Source organism: Equus quagga, chromosome 6 (assembly GCF_021613505.1).
Source record: "Equus quagga isolate Etosha38 chromosome 6, UCLA_HA_Equagga_1.0, whole genome shotgun sequence".
Classification (NCBI taxonomy): domain Eukaryota; kingdom Metazoa; phylum Chordata; class Mammalia; order Perissodactyla; family Equidae; genus Equus; species Equus quagga.
In genome coordinates, this window is record NC_060272.1 from 76,418,779 (window position 1) to 76,435,198 (window position 16,420).

At 41.6% G+C, this 16,420-nt stretch overlaps 1 protein-coding gene across 1 annotated transcript in view; it reads right to left on the reverse strand.

Moving 5' to 3' along the window:
• ATP8A2 (ATPase phospholipid transporting 8A2) overlaps positions 1 to 16,420 on the reverse strand; it is a 589,227-nt gene that overhangs the window by 213,490 nt on the left and 359,317 nt on the right. The gene's annotated exons all lie outside the window — the stretch shown is intronic.

The window sequence follows — 16,420 nt, forward strand, 5'->3', positions numbered from 1 at the left end:
GCGCGAGAGCGCGAGAGCGCGAGAGCGCGAGAGCGCGAGAGCGCGAGCGAGAGCGAGAAAAGGGAGGAGTTCAATAGAAATGGAAGACCTGTCTGATATATGTGGTGTTTGGCTTGATTCAAATATCAAGAAGCAATTACTAGACTCTCTCTCTGCCTATTTTTATTTATTTCTAGGTATAATTTGCACACAGGAAAATTCACCCTTTTCAGTATTCAGTTCCATGAGTTTTGACAACGTCATACACTGTGTGGCAACAGGAAAATCTGGTACTTTTCTGTCATCAGGAAACTGATAGCTTTAGTCCAGGTAAAAAGAATACGAGGGCAGGGAGAGCAGATTGTGCCGAAGGCATGGTAGTTTGCCTGGTACCTGATCATTAAACTTCATGGCGACAAGGTCCTTGTAAGTAGGTTTCTTTTCAACAAATTTTTCACCTGTACAAAACACTCTTTTGGGTTCCCAAAAGTGACTGGCTCAAGGGAACATGACCTGGCAGATAAAGAAACTTGCTGGTCTGTTGGGACATTAACTAATTGCTTAAAGTCACCATCTGCCCAGCTGTTTGTTCTAGTGATGGTGATTACTTAACAAGTTATCCCCAAAACGCAGTGGCTCGAAACAAAGACATTAGTTTTGCTCACAGATCTGTAACTGGGCAGGGCGTAGCAGGCATCGCACTGCTCCACGGGCATCAGCTGGAAGGCTGGGGCTGGCCTCCTCTAAGTCCGCTCACTCACAGGCAGGCAGCTGAGACTAAGAGAAGCTGTCGGCCAGAAAGCTGCACGTGGCTTAGTGGCCTGATCTTCCTACAACAGGACAGTTGGGTTCCAAGGGTGGCTGCCCCTTGTCATGCCCTACCCTTGGGAGTCACCTGGTGTGTAATGTTTGAGTCTGTTACAAAGGTTCACCCAGATTCAAGGGAAGGGAACACAGCCCCACTGCTCAGTGGAGAACTGTCAGAGGCACTTTGTAGGAAAAGGACGGGACTTAAAGACATATTGCTGTAACCATCTTTGGAAAATAGAATCTGCTGCTCTGCTATAAGCCGCCAAGAAGAACAGCTACCAGAATGATCTTTCAGAAGCTCCAATCTCATCACATAACTGCTACTGTGCTTAAAATGCCGTGACACACACATATCCAACACTTCACTGATATCACCCTAGTTTTCTCTCCCCCTGCATTTCTAGACACTTCTCTCATGTCCAACCTTCAACCATTCAGAGCTACTTGCAATTTCCCAGGCTCACTTATACATCCTCTTCCTAGGGAAACCTTCCTTCCTTGCGTTTCTTTGCTTACTCTCAGTCATTTCTCTAGGAATCATTTCTCCTGATCCATGGCCTCCTCTAGGATGCTCTCCTCGGAAGCAGCAGCCTACGACTATGCTATACTGAGAGCAGGAACATGTCTTCTCATCCTGGCTTTGGCCCCTGGCCAACTGTCAGACCTAGGGTTTCATTCATTTACCTGAGCCACAGTTCCTTCGTGCTCCCTTCCCTCCCTTTGATAGATGTTGATCTCAAGGGCATTCCTTAAGAAACATCCCTCATGCTAAACTCCCTCTTAGAGTCTCCGTCCCACACAACCCAACCTGCAGTGAACAGTGTAGGATGATTCCAATCTTTTACTACAATGAAAAATAAAATGCTTGCAACTCACACCACTGACAATGGGCTAATCTTCCCAACTTAAAGAGAACTCTTAGAAATTAAAAAAAGAAGGAGGAAAATGGGAGCATTTATCAAAATTATTAATGCATTTACCCTTTGACATGGAAGTCCCACTTCTGGGAATTTATCCAACACTGCAGCATAATTTGTTGAAGGAAAATGTTGAAGTTGGAGAAAACCCAAATGCCCATCAATAGAGGACTGGCTAAATACACCATTCACCTAACTGACACTCTGCAGTTTGAGAAAGGACGGGGAGGCCCTCTGGTACGGGCATGGGAAGATTCCTGGGATATGCTGTGATGCACAAAAGGAAGGTGCAGAACACCTCTGCGGAGCGCAACATTTTGTGTGAAAAAGAAAGGCACAGTGATGAACAATCACATAAGCTGGCATCCACATAAACAAATGCCAGAAGGACGTATTCGGGATGCCTTGAGAGGGCAGGGGCAACGACACGGACAGAGACAGGAGGAGATTTTACGATGTTTAACTTTGGATGGGGTTTTAAAGTTTAGAAACATGTGAAGGCATTATGTTTTCATTACATGGAGTTTTTTAAAAACAAAAATAAACCTCAAATCCATTTGGAATTAATTTTGGTGAAAAGAGTAAAGCAAGGATTATGAAGCCAATGTAACATTTTCTCCAAATGGCCCCCTGTTGCCTACCATCATTTATGTAATGTATTTTTTACCCACTCATTTCAAACGCCAGTTTTACCATAAACCAAAGGGCCAGCTGTATTTGGATATGTTTGCTTTCTTTATGGGGTTCTCTTGATCTGTCCATGCACATCCCAAATTGCTTTTTTGCTACACCTTTATACTGTGTTTAACAAAGGTAGGACAAACTTCTCCACACTTCTATTTTCAAAATTTCCAGGCTATTTTCTCGTATTTATATTTTCTTATGATCTTCAGCATTTCCTTGTTTAATAATTGTTTTGATACTTTAATTGTGATATATTATACAGATATATGTGTATGCATATGTATGCATATATGTATGTATGTGTACACCTCTGTGTGTGTGTCCGTACGTATTTCTTCTTATCCAAGGGTAGGGTAGGTCTTTTGATTTATTCACATTACTTTTATAGTGGCACTTTTCTTACTACAGATTTAGTACATTTAAGTTCATTTTAAATATTATATATTTTGTTTTGCTGAGGAAGATTAGCCCTGAGCTAACATCTGTGCCAATCCTCCTCCACCTTATATGTGGGTCACTGCCCAGCATAGCTTGATGAGCAGTGCATAGGTGCGCACTGGAGGTCTGAACCCGCGAACCCAGGCTGCCCCCAGTGGAGCATGCGGAACTTAACCACTACACCATGGGGCTGGCCCCAACATTATATCTTTTTAATTAATATTTAAGTTAAATACTTTTTTCTAATCCATTGTAGACAGAAAAATTTTATTTCAAATATTATTTTAATTTTACTCTTTAGAATTTATTCTACCAACTTAATTAGCAACAATAAAGACAAATGTTTTAAGTAGAATTTAGGGTTTTTTTTTTCCCATTTATGCTTATTGTTTAGAAACCATTGATTGGCATTTCTTGATATGGGCAGATATCACTTGTGGGATTAATGCTGTGACGTGCTAGAGAAGCAGGGGCAAAAGGAGAGGCAGCAGAATTGTCAGTCATCACTCCTAGCTGCATACCTCCAGCTAGAGGCAGGAGAACCACGGCCCTGGCTACAGTTACAGTTGGTGGCTGACAAGGAGGAGAGTTGTAGGAAGAGGCATCCTGTGAGAGTTCCTGTGGGAGGCAGCCCCAGGAATTTCCATCACAGATTTCTATCGAACCACAAAAGAAAGAGGAAAGAAAACAAAACCCCAAGGGCATGTGTATATAATGGTTCTTATAAGTGTATGGCACTGCTTACTCCAGGAAGCACTGCTGGGAAGACGGGCCCAGGAGACCAGTGTAGAAACAATGGCCATCTGTTTGATGTCATTCAGGTGGGAAGAAAAACCCCTAACTGCTATATGACTTTCCCATAGTGACTACTCCATCAGTCTTTTCAGACACATTCAGAGCTAAAGCAACAAGATATTGGGAATGCCTAATGTGAGTTTTTAACATTTCCAGTAAGAATTACTAAGTCAAATGCATACTTTATATCAGCTAACGATGCTATGAACAGATGAAGAAAACGGGAGATACCAGTGGCCTTTATCATGATCTATCAAATAGCAAAGGAAATTTTCACAGCATTGCCTTTTCGGGTAAGTTTTTCTGGCAAGTCCCCTCCCCCCTTAAAAATGTCAGCATATACAAAATGCACCCAGCTTTTACAGATTTCAAATAAATTCAGCAATAAGAACAGCAATGAGTCCAAGAAAACTTATTTTTCACTTTCATATCAACACATATAGTGGCCAGGATATATCTAATTGTCGCTTGTTTTTATGGTGGTGTGTCCCAAAGCAAGTGAATTTCAAAGCACCCTGAAGGCAGATGTAACTGTGGAACTCCTGGATATTTTAAGCGTATAGTTGGTCCAGGCGGAAAATATCCAAGATCAAAATAGCACTTCACCCACCTGAAAGAACTGACATTATCTTTGTTGACAGTAGAATCCCTACCCAGCTGGCACACGGGGAGAGCGGAAGTTGTGTTTTCAGGTCATTAGTAGGCGCCCAGAGGCAGTGGCTCTTCTTGGTCTCTGAAATAGGCAGACATCTTAATCTAGCGAAGCCTGGAAAACCAGTTTCAGTCAACAGGTGTTGGCTTAGCTTTGAAAGAAACCAGCAAAACTCATGTTCTATTCCTTCCAGCAAATTCCACCAGAGTGGACTGTTTAGGGGCTGAAGTTTTAAGGTACAAGTACATCAGTTTTAATGTTTCATTTCAATGCTCTTGATTAACTGAGGCAAAGTGTGTGAGCATCAAGAGTTCTAGGATAATTAATGAAATCTGTAAATACCACTCTGGGTCAGGAGAGAAGACTGGGTTAGAATTAACGTTAGAAGAACTGTTTCTCAGTTTTGAACAGGTGACCACATTACTGGAATATAATTATTTATCAGCACCTCAACTCTTAGCAATGCACAGACAGGAAGCAAGCAAACTTCGAGTTCATCTAACAGATTTCATCATGGTCCTTCTGCTCTACAGTGATTAGACTTAGTTGCAGGGTATAAGAGCTACAGTTAAGGTAGAGCTGTCTAGAGATGTAGTAAGGAAGACTTGGCTCCTCCCCAGAAGGTTCCCAGCAGAGGGTGGACTAGACGCCTGTTAGGCTGATCGGGGGCAGATTCCTGTTTTGGGAGGAAACCTGAACTAGCAGAGCCTCAAGACCAAAACCACACCATAGTCGTAAGGTTTGTCGAATACTACCTACCTTAAAATAATGCTAAAGGTGAACTTGAGGGCTCATTATGGGGTTGATGGTATACTAAAGGCTTTCCTATATGATTTCACTTAATCCTCACAAACGTTTCAATGTATGTACTCAACTATCCTCAATATATTGGGAAGGACACTGAGGCTGGGAGTGGTCAGGAGGCATGCCCAACTTTGCATGGCTTGAGCAGGAAGCAAAGTCCCCAGCTGGTCTGACCTAGGAGCCTTGGCCTGCCCTAACCCTGCTGTTCTCTGCTAATGGCAGTCACCAGTGACACAGCAGATGGAAGAGTGGTTCTAGGAAAACAGTTCCTGGCTTTTCTCCTCCCCAGGAAGCGTCAGCAGCGGGGTTTCACCAGGCCAATTCAGCCCTCCACCACCATCATCTTGCTTTATTATGGTCAGTATTGTTCTAGTCAAATTTTACTCAAGCCCTTCCTTAAAGTACCATATTACCTGGAGTCCAGTGACTTCCTGGTCCTAGTTCACAGCCCCCGGGATTGGGCGTCCAGAACTCCCAGAACAAGTGAAACCCTATTCCTATAATGGAATACTACTCAGCAATAAAAAAGAAGAAACTACCAATACTCACATGACATAACATGGATAAATCTCCAATGCATTACGCTGAGTGAAAGAAGTCAGAATCAGAAGACCATATACTGTACAATTTCACTCATATGACAGTCTAAGAAAGCCAAAACTATAGGGTCAGAAAACTGACCGGTCATTGCCAGGGACTGGCTGGAGGGGGCAGAAGCTGAGTACAAAGGGGGGGCTGGGGACAGTTTCTGGAGTGATGGCACTGATCTGGATCTGAGTGCAGCGGCGATGACCTACTACGTGCATTTGTTAAGACTCAAAGAACTGTACACTAAAAAGGTCTAATTTTCCTGCACGTAAATTATGCCTTATGAAAAAAGAAAGTGGTACACTAATAAATACCTTCAAAGGAATAAAGGAAACCAATAGGGTGAGGCTAATGAGGAGGTATAAGCTTTTAGTTAATAGCCAATGTTATGAAAAAGCAACTTCAAATTAATAGGTGACTGACAAAAAGATTATCAAAACAACATGCAACTTAGGTAAAGAGGCAATAATAACCTTCATCCTATACTCTCCAGATAAAAGAGGCCACTATTTTCATCACTATTCTTTTATTGGCATGTTCTGGAGGAACAAGTAGTATTTAATAGTACTAATCTACTGTGGCTTCCCTTGGTTTGAAAGATCAGGCAAGAAAGCATGTACATCACTCCTATTCTTGAGCCTTCTTTAAATAGCCCACTGGATCTGCCAGGACACTGGAACTAAGAGGGGCACTCTAAACCCCCAGGACATCTGTGGGAAAACCAAAACAGTGGCTCAAATGAGTTGTCAGAATGTGATGGAGATTATTTACCACTTGAAAGTACAGGCATTTACTAGAGGAGAGATGGGCTTCCTAATGTGAAATTTACTAATATGATAACTACTTTAACTAAAGGTCAAAGTAAAAAAACTCCTAAGTCCAAGAAAAGGAAAGATGAATTGTATTATCATAAATAATACATTTTACTTGCCTATAAAAAGATTTTAAAACTATGGGCCAAAATCTATGTCTCTTTCCTAAGTCAGGCTGACCAGTTTAGAGAAAAGGGGCAGAAGAGAAGGCACTCTGTGCCTGATCCCCTCCAAGCAAATGTAGGATTGTCCAAAACAAGTGATCATTTTCCACCACTGGAGCAATATGTTACGAATTCCCTTCAACTCCTCCTGTCATCTTCTCCTTCATCTGCTACAGAAGGCGTTCTTTTTGTGGTCACCTTATCCTTTCTACAGCCTATAATCAGAGTCTCCATTCTTGATCGTGGACTTTCTACCACCCTTGAATCAAATGTCACTGAAATGCACTTGCTCAGAATGGTGCTTTTTGAGTGTACAGAGATGAAAATACATAGACAGGCATGACTAGTGGATTCGTGCTTAGACACTATCACAAAATTAATTTTAAAAATTAAAGGAAAACTGATTTCAAAATTTTTAGAAAATCTGGTCTCTACCGGCAGAAGAAAGGATAGGAAGAAAAACAGAGGAGAGTGATACACAGTAAAATGGCAAGAAAAAAACAGTACAAAAATCCCTAATTGGTAAAATCAACTTAACAAGAGTGAAAAATCTTTTTGAGAGTTTCAGCCAAAATAAAAGATAGTTTAAGGTAGGAACGAGCTTAAAGAATGCAACCAAAATTATCCCTTATTCTGCCAAATGATGAGATTAAACAAATAGCAAAATGAACTAATCTTCTAACACTTGAAGGCTATTCTTCTCTGCATGAAAATTCCACCAGGAAAGATTTAAGTTAGATCAGAAAGGCATTTCGTAAAAGCAAAGACAAATAATGTAACATGCTACTTAAGTAATCTTCTCTCATATTCTAAAAAATCAAAAAACAAAGAGCCCAATAGATTCCTGCACACTGGCCTCCACTGAAATGCGCACAGTTGACTTTCCGTTTATTGAGCACTGTGTACTTAGTCCTCTCTGGGGGCAAAGTCAGAAAGAAACAGTCCCCGCCCTTCGGGACGTCATAATCATTTTGTTAATTAAATAGGAGTAACATTCGCCCTCACCAGCACCAGTACTAAACCACGCAGCTGCTGTCCCTGAACGCAACAGGATCTTAAGGGAGGGAAGCAAGTCGGAATCTGTGAGTGTTAGCGCCCCGAGGCGATGACTGCAGCCTCGGCTGGGGGCTGACTGGTTTCTGCCTCAGCACCAGGTGGGGAGGAAGGGTGGCACCCTAGAATAAAGCACAGCGCCAGCACACAGCAGACCTCTCAAAGTTCACATCAGCTCCATGAGGCCTTTGCATCGATTATGTTTTTGGACTTGTACTTTTTTTTATTCCAGAGAAGTTTGAACATTATCTGGAGTTAGAGACTCAATTTTTAAAACATCATGGCCTAAATACATTTTTTTGAATATTAGGTCTTTATAATAATCCTTTTTAGGTAAAGCAGTTGCAAAAATATCATTTACAAAGCATATATTGTCACATGTAAAAGGCAGTAAGAGTCTATTTTTACAAAGTTCAAAGCGATGGTGTATCTTGTAGAGGAATTCCTCCAGACTGCTAATATTGCTCTGGCTTTGTAACTCCTCCTCCCTGTCACCCCTCCCCCCTCTCCCTTTTGCTAATAAACTCTATAAACCAGCAGTAACCAACTAGGCTTTGAGAGAACACTCCTAAGCACATGCCTAACTAGTTCGGCAGCCACCTTTCTACTGAAACATAAAACCCAAGCAAACTGCACTTCTTCCCTGATGTTTACTAAGGGCCAGTTGACTTCTGACATTCATCATAGAGCTGAGATAAACAGAGAAGGCGGAATTGGAAAGACAGGTGCAGGCCTCTCTTTGGCACACTGATCTAACAACCTTCTCCTCCAGCCCCTTCAACTGGTTAGGCCTCCTCATCCTTCTAGTCTTAACTCATTTCATCTTGGAGACTTGAGGCCCCACCCACCACTTCTAAGAGTCCTCACGACAAGTTGTCTTCCTCTAACCAGCACCACCGCGCTGTATTCTAATTGCCGGAGTTCTTGTCCCCGCTCAATTGCAAGAGCAAGGGCTGTCTTGTTCATCTCATCCCCACGACCCAAGAGCGCTTGACTTGAAGGATGAGAATGCACGAGGCAAGGAAAGTACTATTCAGAATGTTTCTATTTCTAGTTAATTCCCATTTTCAAATTGCCCAATGGAAGTCATTCTTGAAATAGTTTTTCTCCTGCCATATTAAAATTGTAATTATCAACAACTATCAGCACAAAATAGGAACCACTCAGGTAGTCATGGACTCCACAGCTTGGGTGTTCTTGGAATGGTTCTGACACCACACCTGTGCAAATAACCATCAAACACTGCAGCTCTTCTCACGCTGTACTCACCACCACCACTCCACATTGAATGGGGAACTTGGTGGGGCTTGTCCCAGGGCCCCTTGTCTTAGCATTCTGCCTGCCAACTCCTGATTAAAGCTTTTAATAGAAAATGGATGGTTTTGCCTTTACAGAGAGGTCCAAATGTTGAGTGTGTTTTTCAATTCACCTTTACCTGTTAACAGGCTAACATTAAGCTTGTGGCTGCCTACCTAGCCCCTCAAATAATAAACCTATATGAGGAAACATAAAGCCACCTCTGGCAAGGCAGATGCACAGGCCAAAAGAGGAAAGCTTAGCTATCAAGAATTTTGTCTTTTACCACAAAGAGATTTCTTGTGTGTCAAGAATGAAACACATATATCCAAAACGGGGAAAAGTTACTGGATAAAATTTTGGTCATGGTTTAGAACATCTATTCTCTGTTGTTCTAACATTTAGAGCAAAATCTAGCAAAGCCAGTGCCTTCTTTTGCCATCTGCAATGCGATCTGGTCATTCTGGGACAACAGCCAGCAGTGTGGAATAGGGCTGAGCAAACCCACAACATCTCTGCACATTAACATATTTAATTAAAGCTCCCAAACCAGAAACCAGTCAGACAGTAAATGAGAGAAGGGGCTGCCTACAAGCAATTTAGATATAATCATTTTCAAACAATAATGACCTGAAAAATGGAGAAAAAACCAAAAAGTTGTAAAACAGCTACAGAGAACAGGCATATGTTTTTAGAAAAAATAAAAAATTCCAAGAGCTCCTCTACTGAGAATTTTCTGGATTAGAATGGCAGTTTATACATGAACCATAATTCATTTTACTGTTTTAGTTTGAAGACACAGAAAACGAAATGCTGGTAAGCCTTTCTCATACCCCGTAGTACGTGGAGCATAGGTTTTTTGTTTGCTTGTTTTGGGTTTGTCAGATATTGACAAGTCTTAACTAGCTTTCGACTAAATTCCGTTGGTTAGGTTTCATTCGGCCTCAAAGTTGCCATGGTTTAAGTCCCTACTTCTCATTCAGTGATAATATTTCCAGACCTCCACGTTAAATATGCATCTCATTTCCTGGCCTGTATCCCATACCAATTTAACGACCACAAGAAAACATTAAAATTTCTTATATACGTTGCCAAAAATAAGTAGACACTCTAAGTGGTATATAATTCTCATTTTTTCACAATAATATCCATATGTTATCGTTATTCTCTGTATTAGGAACGACCAATTGCCATCATAATTTCAAAGTCACATCTCTATTTCAAAGATAATTTGGCATATTTTCTAAAGACCCATGTCATAATTTTTTGAAATATAGCTTACATTCAAGTAATCTTCCTATTATTTTTACATTTGAGTTTGTTTATCACTAAAAATTTTCCAAACGTTTTCCCTTTCCTAGGGATTCAGAAAGTCCACGGACAAATGCACACCTAATAAATGCTTAAAATGCCGACACTGCTATGCTTTGAAAATATTCTGAACAACCAACTCCTAGTTTGTTAAATAATGTAAGAACTCTAAAGAATTTAATCGATGCTTCTCTTTAGGAATCACCATAGAGCAATCACACCAAGACTTCGAAAACTTATAGAAAGCCTTCTCGAATCTCCCACCCCCAATCTTTGCATTTAAGGTAACGTCCTCCCATTATCAAAATCAAAGAGTTTTTAAAAATCAGTCTTTCCTTTCTGCTTATAAATTATGTCAGGCAATTGTTACATAATGGTCATGATTTGTGCCCCAGGTTAAAACTACAAAATTCCATTAAAGGTCTCTGCTTACCATCCACCCCACATACTGACAGACGAATTTTCTGAAATCGCTTTTACCATGTGACTTGCCCACTCCAGAAGGGAGGGGCCACCCAGCTTTCAACTCCTGTGGGGTCATTCAGATCACTTTCCCGGGCTGCTCCTGTACCGCATCCACCTCATCCCCCTGCCTTTCCTAACTGTACTCCTTTTCCTGTCCCCCAACCCAGACACACAGGGAACGCACTCCCTCCAGCTGGCTAATAGGAACCCCACCTGCCTGCTGAGGCTACGAAGTTCTGCCCACAACAGGATCTTACCTTCTGAGAAGTATGATCCATCTAGTCACAGCTACAAAACTTAGCATCTAATTGGTTTTAATACAAAACACTACATGTAACGTCTGTTCTTCAGACCTTCAATAAGCTCCCCAAGCAAACGGTCTGTCTGTACATTTTTGTTTCCCTCGAGGAGACTAAAGCCTCAAAGTGCTTGTGACATTCTTTTAAAAATTTTTAGCATTTTTAATTGTGGTAAAATCCACTGTGAGGCATACAATTCAGTGGCATTAAGTACATTCACACTGTTGTGCAAACATCACCACCATCTGTCCCCAGAACTCTGTGACATTCTTCTCATCATCTGTGGGAGGCAGATGGAAAACTGGTAGTTTCTCATGCTAAAAATCCAATGTTAATTCGTAGAACTGTATGCCTGAAAAAGGTGTATCTTACTGTATGCTAGTCATACTTCAATAACACTGACTAAAAACAAAATGAGAAGGATGTGGAGGGAGATGGGGCTGGTGACATCAGGACTCAAACCACGATGGGGCAGGGGCAGGCAGGGAGAGACGGGGACTTTATCTGAAGGCAGAGGAGCCCTTAAAGAGTTTGATGAGAGTAGTGGCATTCACTCACTCATTGCCAACATTTTTGAGCACCTATGTTCCAGACACTGTACCAGCCACTGGAGTTGGTCAGACGTATGTTTCAGAAAGTTCATCCTGGCTGCAATATAGGTGGTTAAGGGGCAAAGCTAAGGATTTTTGCAATCATCCAGGTAAAAAGTACTAAATTAAGGCAGTAGCAGAGGGGGAGAACAAAAGTTATATGTATTTTTACTTTACCTATTAACAAGGCCACCACTGAATCACTGATTCCATCATTTAGTACTGTTGTTTCATCACTTGAACCAGTAGTCACTTTAGGCTGGATAAATTTTATGTGGCACACCAAATAAGCATCAAATAAGATCTGTCAGCAACAAAGAAGCTGTGGCACAGGATGATGATACATAAATTGAACATGAGTTATGTTCAAGGCACTAGGGTGAAAAAGGTCCAATTAGAGCAATATCACTTTGGTGGAATATTTACAGCCTGCTTAGAAGGAAAGCTGTTATTCCACAAGGCTTTTTGTAGATGAAACTGGAGATGACTTGAATATTTAACAACACAGGAGTGGTTAAAAAGACTGTAGGAAACCATACTGTGAAAAACCACACAATGGATCTATATGTAGTAATGGGGAATGTTCTCCAAAATATACTAAGTAAAACATGAACTGTGGAGCGTATTACACAGCGTGATGACATTTATGTAAAAACACTGGTATGTTTGTATAGGTAAGTATCTCTATAAATAGAGAGAAAAAGGTCAGAAAAGAATATACATAAGGGGGTTGGGAACGAGAGTGGGGGGAACTTTCAGTTTGTGATCCATAGCGCAATGAGAATATAGCCATGTATACTTTCCATAGAAAAATCCAGTTTTATAGGTTAGCATACCAAGTCAGTAGATGGCATTACATCATAGGCTCATAGCTCCTCCATATAATCTTTATTGGGAATTCAAATCAGCTAATGATGCTCATAATAATGGCTAAGACTATATAAGTGTATGTGTGTGTGCACACAAACGTGAATCTTTTCAAAAATTTGTCAAATTGCTTTTACACTGTAATTTTTTTTTTTAAAGATTTTATTTTTTCCTTTTTCTTCCCAAAGCCCCCCAGTACATAGTTGTATATTCTTCGTTGTGGGTCCTTCTAGTTGTGGCATGTGGGACGCTGCCTCAGAGTGGTTTGATGAGCGGTGCCATGTCCGCGCCCAGGATTCGAACCAACGAAACACTGGGCCGCCTGCAGCGGAGCGCGCGAACTTAACCACTCGGCCACGGGGCCAGCCCCTACACTGTAATTTTTAATGACTGGTAGTTACACGTATCAGAGGACATTTGCCATGAAAACATACTGGCTGTTGCAAAAGGTTTCTCCTTGAGTTACAAGAAAATCATTTAAGAGAAATACATAATATATTTACTCTCACTTAAGTAATTAACTATAAAGTAACCTTTAGAACACAAAACTATTCTTTGCAAATGAGCAAGTCAAATTATAACAATCTTTGATATTTTAGTTCAAAATTCACTAAAATAGCATGAGGTAGTACTTTCCTATTTTTACCATTATATTTGAAGTGCATGTTGATGCCACAAAGTCATTTAGCAATAGTAGACACCGGGTCAGTGTTCTAAGCCTCTGGGCTCAGTCAAGGATTTGTTTTCTTGGTTTTTAAATTCATATCTCCTAGAAATACTAAGTAGAAAATTGGGCACAGAGTGGTGGAGACTTTTATTGCTTATTTCTTAATTTTGTAAAGAATGTTTTAAAAGGCTGTTACAGAAGACCATTTAACAACTCTTGCTCAGCTACAATTGAAAAATTAATTTAAGGGCCTTGTTCCAAATAGAAATTTTCAGACAAACTTCCCAGCCTCAGCCCATTTAAAGTTAAAATAAAAAAAAGGCAAGATAATTGGCGTAAACGACTACAAAGGAGCCCAGAGGATGCTCTGGAAAGCTGAGGGTTGAGAGCTTCACGCAGAAAGCCTTGATAAGATGTCTAGACTATCTGTAATCTGCTGATTGTGAGGAAAACCAGGTTAATAAGAAAACTTGTGAGGCCAACGGCTACAGGAATTGAAAAATGCGTGTGAAATTCGGGATGACGTGTGGGAACAGGGATTCCAACACCCCTTTACTTTAGTTCACAGCACTAATTATCTGCGACCCCAGTGACATTTAGGAGTGACTCCTATCACAGATGCAAAAACGCCACAGGAAGGAGGGGGACAAACGTCTTTAAGCGTCAAAAGGGAATTGTAAAAATGAGGGCAGGAAGAAGACAGGAACTAAAAAACCCATTACACCTAGTTCTTAGTATGGACTGAGTTGAATATGACAGCACCAGGGGAGGAGACAAGGCAAGCAGGCTGCCCTTTGTGCAAATAAAAAAAACTGTGTCCTTTTTTCAGGTGGGCTCTGGGCACTAGAGGGGTGGAGAGGCACGGACTATGTTTCAGTCCCTTTTACCTCTTTCGCTGGGCAGCCTTGTGCAGTGAACAACCTGTACAACTTGGGAAAATTACGGTTAGTAGTTTAGTTAAAGGATGAGTGACGTGAATTTATTTGTTTGACCTGAATGATTCAATGGTAAAGCGTAGACAATTTGGTAAAGAAACAGTCACAGTTTCATTTAGTAAACCACTTGTTAAATTATCTGAACTGAGAATTTTAAGGGACTGCATTAGAAAAAGTTCATTTACATCTTGGTTATTATTTTCATCAAGAGTTGAGAAATCAGTCACAAAATAACCCATAAAGGAATGAGATATTAACACCTGTGATATTGTGATTTATAATATGAAATATATATATATTTGATCTTAGATCCCATTTCTGGCCAGAGCTCCTAAAACCCTTGGAATTTCTTAAGTGATGAGAGCTATAAAGGTGTCTTTTGTTATGTTAATGAGGCAACTTTGGGACCAGCACCTCAGGATGGGGTTCCTTGCAAGGGGAGCTGACCATGTGATTAGAGCGTTGGGACTTTCCGGTCTACCCATCCCCCTACCCCCGGGAGAGGAGAGGGGCTGGAGATTGAGTTCAGTCACCAATGGCCAGTGATTTACTCAATCATGCCTGTGTAATGAAGCTTCCATAAAAACCCCAAAGGATGGGGCTGGCCCCGTGGCAGAGTGGTTAAGTTCGCGTGCTCCACTGCAGGCGGCCCAGTGTTTCGTTGGTTCGAATCCTGGGCGCGGACATGACACTGCTCATCAAAAGCAGCGTCCCACATGCCACAACTAGAAGTACCCACAACGAAGAATATGCAACTATGTACTGGGGGGCTTTGGGGAGAAAAAGGAAAAAAATAAAATCTTTAAAAAAAAAAAAACACCCCAAAGGATGGGCTTCAGAGAGCTTCCACGTTGGTGAACACGTGGAGATTCGGGGAGAGTGAGGCACCAGAAGAAGGCAATGGAAGCTCTTACCCTTTTCCCCATACCTTGCCGTATGCATCTCTTTCACCTGGCTATTTGAATTATATCTGTTTATAATAAATCAGTAATCTAGTAAGTAAAATGTTTCTGAGTTCTGTGAGCCGCTCTAGCAAATTAAACAAACCCAAGGAGGGGTTCACTGGACCCTCCCATCTATAGCTGGTCGAAAAGCAGCACAGGTGACAACCTGGACTTGCAACTGGTTTCTGAAGTGGAGGTTGGGTGAGGGGGCATTCTTGTGGGACTGTGCTTTCACCTGTGAGATCTGAGGCTATCTCCAGGTAGACGGTGTTGGAATTGAGTTGAGCTGGAGGACACCCAGCTGGTGTCTGAGAATTGTTTGATGATGTAAAATGACACTGCCTATACACACATTGGAAATGGGTGCAGAACATATTTTAACACCAGACACAATGAACATTACTTTTCTATTTCTCCACAGAGTGACTGCCTGCTTCCTTTCTTCCTAACACATTTAGAAATCTGTCAGTCCTAACGGCCTCAAAAGCTGCAACTTTATAGCAGAGCTCTTCTTCAAAAGGAGGACTGAGGTGGCTGGGACTCCCACTGAGATCAAACATAAAGTGCCTTTTCCACTTTTTCCTGGGCCCACCCCTCTCCCCATCGAGTCCCTCTGGCAAGCGCATTGATTTTACTTATAACTGAGTCAGCATCTTGAAAAACAGTTTGACAGCAGAATATGAACTCATTGAGATATTTTTAATTACCTTATTGGTTTACTCCCCACTCACTCTCACACCTTCCCCAGTTAAGTACTAGCATCCAAATATCCCAGAAGCCATGAATGAATGCTCAGGAAACTTGCAGCTTCTATGAGAAATACAGCAAGAAATCAGGCCCTGTTGATTCTAGTAAAGGCAAAACTGACCCAGGTTGCCTAGAGAGGTCTCAGCCCACCAACAAAGGTGTGAACACCTGCTGCCCAGCTTCTGACCACCCCGGGGGAGGAGGGGATGAATGACAGCAACATTCTCCTGGGGCCAAGGACACAAAGCAAGAGGGAGGGCTGAGAAGAACTCTGGAACAGAGAGGGCCTTCACTCACCCATGGGGAGAGTGGGTGAGGAAGGCACGGTAATGCAGAGAAGAAAGGCTGCTGACTCCTGGCTTTGGTTACTCCACATAAGCACCTAGATCTGGAAGGTATGCTTCAAAGAGATTACCTGCATCCAGGTTTCAATACCTCACAGCAGCACTTTTCTTTTCTTTTTTTTTGAAAGATTCGCCCTAAGCTAACATCTATTGCTAATCTTCCTCTTTTTTTCTTCCTCCCCAAAGCCCCAGTACATGGCTGTATATCCTAGTTGTAAGTCCTTCTAATTCTTGTATGTGAGAAGCCGCCACAGCATGG